Here is a 6,000-nt window from a genome sequence, read left to right as displayed (position 1 = left end):
ATTGAAGATACACCTAATGCTTGAGCTTGTTAATCCTGTGCAGACTTCTGGGCTGGTTCAAAGTCAGAGGAGAGCCTAGTAGGAAGTAGCTGCTCGAGCTAAAGTTGACCTCGTGAACTAATTTGAAACAGTACAAAACAAGGCACATGTGTGGTACATGCCTTTCATCCCAGGACATTTTGAGAGCCAAGCATGATAGCATATGATTGTAGTCCCAGCATTTGAGAGACTGAGGCAGGAGAATAGCCAGCTTGAACTATGAAGACCTTGTTTCAAAAAGCAAAAAGTGGGGCTAGAGAGATGGCTCAGTGGTTAAGAGCACTGGCTGTTCTTACCAGGATTCCAGTTCCAAGCACTCAAATGGTGGCTATCCATAACTCCATTTCAGGGTGATCTGTCTCCCTCTTCTGGTCTTCATGGATATGGGGCACGCATCTGCTGCACATATCTACATGTAGGAAAAACACACAAAATAAAATAAATCTAACAAAATTAAGCACATGGGGAACAGTTCAGGTGTTAACGTGTACAACAGATGTGATAATGATATATAATGGGATACTCAAGAGACAAGAATTTTTATACTAATCTGTACCCCATCCTCTATTGCCTTAAATTGAGAACCAGTGTGGCTCGTGTCTGCAGCCAAGCACTGAGGTAAAGGCTAAGGAAAAGGATTGCTGAAGGTTTAGAGGATCCTGTCATACCAAGTTAATGTCAGGATAGCCTGGGCCATGTTACACACCCCTGACTCAAATCAAAGGAATCCATAAGCTACCTCTAAGTACCAGCTAGTACAGTATAGCACCCCTGTATTCATAGCTGCTTGGGAGGCTGAAGCAGGAGGATCTAGGCTGGACCGAGGACATAAAGAAGAAACCCTACTCCACAGCAACAAAACCACACAATGTCCAAGCTTCAGAGGGCTGTTTAAAACTCTGTTCTTAGAGTTTTTCATGTGCCTTACAGAAATTTGGGAAGTGTTGTTTGTTTGGCTGCTTGTTTATTTGTTTGTGTTTTTGGTTTTTTTGAGACATTGTTTCTCTGTGTAGCCTTGGCCACACTGGGACTCCCTCTGTAGACCAGACTGGCCTCAAACTCAGAGATTCATCTGCCTCTTCCTCCCAAGTGCTGAGATTAAAGGGCTCTGACCACTGCCTGACTGGTTTTGTTTGTTTGGCTGTTTTTGTTTTTGTTTGCTTGTTTGTTTTGGCTACTGGGTTTCTGGATGTATTGGCATGTGCCTTTAATCCTAGCACCCCGGAGGCTGAGGCAGGCAGATCTCTGAGTTTGGGGCCAGTCTGGTCTTAATAACTAGTTCTAGGATAGTCAGGGCTACACAGAGAAACCCTGTCTTGAAAAAAAAGTTTTAAATTATTTTATGTGTGTACAAGTTTTACCTGCATGTATTGAGTGTGCACTATGTCTGTGCCTAGTACCAGTGGATCCAGAAGAAGGCACCAGGTCTCCTGAAACTGAAATTAACTACAGTTATATGTCACTAAACTCCAGTTGAGTTTTTTTTTTTTTTTTATCTTTATAGAACATTTTTAAAAAAATTTTATTGGTTATTTTATTTATTTTCATTTCAAATGTTATCCCTCACCGGGCGGTGGTGGCGCACGCCTTTAATCCCAGCACTTGACTTGGGAGGCAGAGGCAGGCGAATTTCTGAGTTCGAGGCCAGCCTGGTCTACAGAGTAAGTTCCAGGACAGCCAGCAGGGCTACACAGAGAAACCCTATCTCAAAAAACAAACAAACAAACAAACAAAAAACAAAAAAAAACAAATGTTATCCCTCTTCCCAGTTTCTCCTTCACACCCCCCCCCATCCAATCCCCCTCCCCTGGTGTAGTTTTTAATTTAAAAAATTAACAATATAAGTCTTGAGCAGTGAACTGTAGGGTTTAAGGGGAAAGAACTCCACCCTCTTCAGCCATCCGGCTGCCCTCTTTGCAACCAGTGTTACCATAAATAGAAATACATGTTTTAACTTTACAAACAGGGACAAATCTGCGTGTTAAAACTTGCAATGCTGGGAACTAGGACTCCCACTGCAGAGCGGGATCAGTTTGACGTGTCGGCCGCTAGGGGCCGCCAGCTCCGCCGAGCCACACCCTCAAGCTGACTAGATTGACAGGCGAAGTCAGCGCTGGGAAAGAGCCACTCTGCTGCAGGTCTTCAGGCTCTTCCGGTGAGTCTGGTGAGACCCCTAGAGTGATGCAAACGGAGAAAACTTACTGTGTCCCACTGAGAGCCTCTCCTCTCCCCTTCAGCCGTCGCTTTTGTAAGTGGGATCGCAGTTCCTGGAGTTTTATACAAATGGCAGCGATCATCCTGTTCTCTGTGGCTTCTTCCAGCATAATTATTTCAAAATCAACTTCTATCTGTAATTTGTTTACCCAGTCAGTTGTTGAGAGTTTGAAGTGTCTTCAGTTTGGGTCTGTTGTTAATATATATGTGAACGTCTTTGTGGGCATATACATTTATTTTTTTGAAGGCTTGGTCATACAATAGGTATATAGATGTAAGGTTTCCCTTCCTGTTTTGGAGGAGGAGTTTTGTCTTGGTTGGGTTTGTTTGCTTGCTTTGCGGTTTTTGAGAGTTTCACTATAGAATCCAGGGTAATCAGGAATTTACCATGTAGAACAAGCAGGGCTCAAACTTTCAGTGATGTTCCTGCTTCTGCCTCTGGTTGCAGGTTTATGTGAGTAATTGAGATCACGCAAAGGCCTTCATGCCTATCCAGTGAGCACAATACCAAGATTCTTCCCACCCCATCCCCCAGTCCCCAACTCTTGCTTTGTAGGCCCACCATTAGATCTTTAGCAACCTTGCCTCTACCTCCTGAGTGCCGGGATTACAGTCCTGTGCTTCTCTTAGGGTTTCATTGCTAAAAAGAGACACCATGACCAAGGCAACTCTTTTTTTTTTTTTTTTTTTTCCCTCGGGACAGGGTTTCTCTGTGTAGCCCTGGCCGTCCTGGAACTCATTCTAGACCAGGCTGGCCTCGAACTCAGAAATCCGCCTGCCTCTGCCTCCCAAGTGCTGGGATTAAAGGGGTGCGCCACCACTGCCCAGCTCTTCCTTCCTTCCTTCCTTCCTTCCTTCCTTCCTTCCTTCCTTCCTCCCTCCCTCCCTCCCTCCCTCCCTCCCTCCCTCCCTCCCTTCCTTTCTTCCTTCTTTCCTTCCTTCCTTCTTTTTCCTGACAGAATTTCACTAATTAGCTCTAGGTGGCTTCACTTCACAACCCTCTTGCCTCCCAAGTGCTAGGATTACATGAGTCTATCAGTATTTCATGACCTTTTCCTGGGGAGACTAGAATGTCCATTTACCCCAGACAGGGTACCAACAGACTAAAGTAAGGATTCCCCCAGAGTGCATTTTGAAGAACCAGTGAATTTATTGGGCTGACTTGCAGAACACACTGGAACATGGAGCCCCTCCCACCCCCACCTCAGCTATGAAGATGGAGTTCCCCTTGAATTAACACAATGAGGACATGCTATGTCTTCCAGCCTGAGTCTACAAGAAGACTTGGTAGACAACTGGGAGGGAGATATAGGAAAGAGGTTGGGATCTCAGGGGAGGGGTTAATGAGGGCCCCCCCCCCATCTTTCTATGAGAGTCATCAACAGGCCATTGAGGGACACTTCAAAGTAGTCAAAGCTCTGATGAAGTTATTAAGGGCTGTTGAGACTTGGAGTGCAGCCTTCTAAGATAACCACCATGCTTCTTTTAAGGATCTGATGATGTAGTCTTGGCTGGCTTAGAACTTGCTATGTAGACCAGGCTATCCTGGAATGCTTGTCCCTGCCTTGTGAGTGCTTTGTTACAGGTATGTGCTATTATGCTCAGCCTTTTTCTTTTCCTTCCTTCTTTTCTTTCTTTTGTTCCTCCTTTCTCTCCTCGTTCTGTTTTTGATGCTGTTGATACTGCTAGAGATTGTTTGTACCTAGAGGCTCATGGGTGCTACACAAGGGAGAACCTCCGAGTTACATTATTAGCCCTCTTTTTACTTTTTGAAAGATTTCACTAAGTTGCCCAGGCTGGCTTTGAACTTGTTATCCTCCTGTCTCAACTTCCTAAGAAGCTAGGATTCCAGATCTGTGTCATGTCCAGCTTTTAAGCGTCTTTTGTGCTTTTGGTCTTTTGTGCTTTTTTGGTGCAGTTTGCAGTGAGAGCCAGTAGGGTTTGTAGATGGTCAAGACTGATTTGAAAGGAGTCAAGAACGGTGTTAAAGTCTTGCCCGTCTCTAGGACTCCTCCTCACCTGCCCTACTTTTGGTCCTTTGCTCTCTCCTATGCACCTTCCCCTCTCCCCTCTTTACCTTTTGATTCAGGTTCTCCCTATCTAACCCGTGCTAGACAGGGAGATGCTTGGATTCTCTGTTCTTCTGCCTTAGCCTTCCAGAGTGCTGAAATCTCAGGCATGCACACCACTACTTCAAAGAGAATTATCTTTTGGTTTGGGGTACAGGGTCTCCTTGTCTCTTAGTCTGGCCTGGAACTCACACTATAGTGAAGGCTGGTCTTGAATTTGGTATTCTCCTGCCTCAGCCTTCCAAGTACAGTGATTAGACTTGTGACACCACACCTTGCATAGATTTTAAAATCTTTCTCCTTCCTGCTCTGTAGTGGGTGTTCTTTGTCACTCTCTACATTGCCCACCTTGCAAATTCCCAAACAACCTAACTCTAAAGAGCTGAAAGTGATCCGATTTGGGGGGGGGGGGGGAGTGCACACAGCTTCCTTCTACCAGCCCAGTAAATAGGTGATCAGTGCAATTTACTGAATGGCTTTTGTCTCAGTTTGTTTACTGGGTTGAGCATGTAGCTTATTTATAGGTTGGTTGCCTGGCAGGCTGAGTCTGAAGTGCAGCCCTACAAGAGCAAAGCAAAACCAAAACAAAAGTCACTCAGTAGATGGATACTGTGACTCTGGACAGAAAGGCAGGCTATCCTATTTATTACCACCAGTCAATAATTTTGTGTCCTTCTTGTTGCTAGTCCAAGTGTATTATTTTAACAAGGTTTGATCTTTGTCTTCTCAACAAAGGAATAGCCTTGAGTTTGGAGCCCGGGGTGGGACAGATAATTGAATGTATAAATGGCTCCAGCCTTTCCATCCCAGGACAGTACATTCAGACCCCCTCCCCCCAGCAATTCCGAATGTGTGTTATCTACTATGAGCCGTGAGACCACTCCCAGGTAGGATAGCACCTGGTTTCTGGGAATGCTCTCCCCTGGGGTTATGTGTTGATATGCTGATAACTAGAGGACGCCCTTGTGGAGGTCACCAGATTCCTTGTGACACTGGAGTGACCTTGCTGTGCCCCAACACTGATCTCCAGGCTCCTCTAGCTCTGGTGTCCTGATTAACTGGCTCCAGTTCCAGGTCCCAGGTGGACGCCACATCAGCTCACTGCATTTTGCCTTGGGCACATATATTGTGTAAATTTCTAGGTCTTGCTTTTGCTCAAAAGGAGATTGGTAATCTAAATGAGTGTGTGCAGCCTGCAGAGCAGCTTCTCCGACCTCTGAGGACAAATGTGAAGACAGGTGGATTCAGAATATAATCATAGGACCAGCAGAAGAGCTACATGTGTTAAGAGTAAGGCACGAGGCCGGGCGGTGGTGGCGCACGCCTTTAATCCCAGCACTTGACTTGGGAGGCAGAGGCAGGCGGATTTCTGAGTTCGAGGCCAGCCTGGTCTACAGAGTGAGTTCCAGGACAGCCAGGGCTACACAGAGAAACCCTGTCTCGAAAAAACGAAGAAAAAAAAAAAAAGAGTAGGGCATGTAGGACACCTTAGGTCCAACCTCAGCAACAAAAGCCACTCAACAGTGATATAATACTTATGTGCCTTATACATATTCATATACTTGTAGTGCTTAGAGTTAAAGGTTTGTACCACAGTACACCAAAAGAAAGTGTCGGAGAAAGTAATCTCCCACTTCATCAGCCTCACTGGCGTGCTTTGACATGGTTCTTCTGTAGA

This window comes from Grammomys surdaster, unplaced genomic scaffold (genome assembly GCF_004785775.1).
Source record: "Grammomys surdaster isolate TR1022 unplaced genomic scaffold, NIH_TR_1.0 193, whole genome shotgun sequence".
Taxonomy (NCBI): domain Eukaryota; kingdom Metazoa; phylum Chordata; class Mammalia; order Rodentia; family Muridae; genus Grammomys; species Grammomys surdaster.
This window is presented reverse-complemented; position numbering follows the sequence as displayed.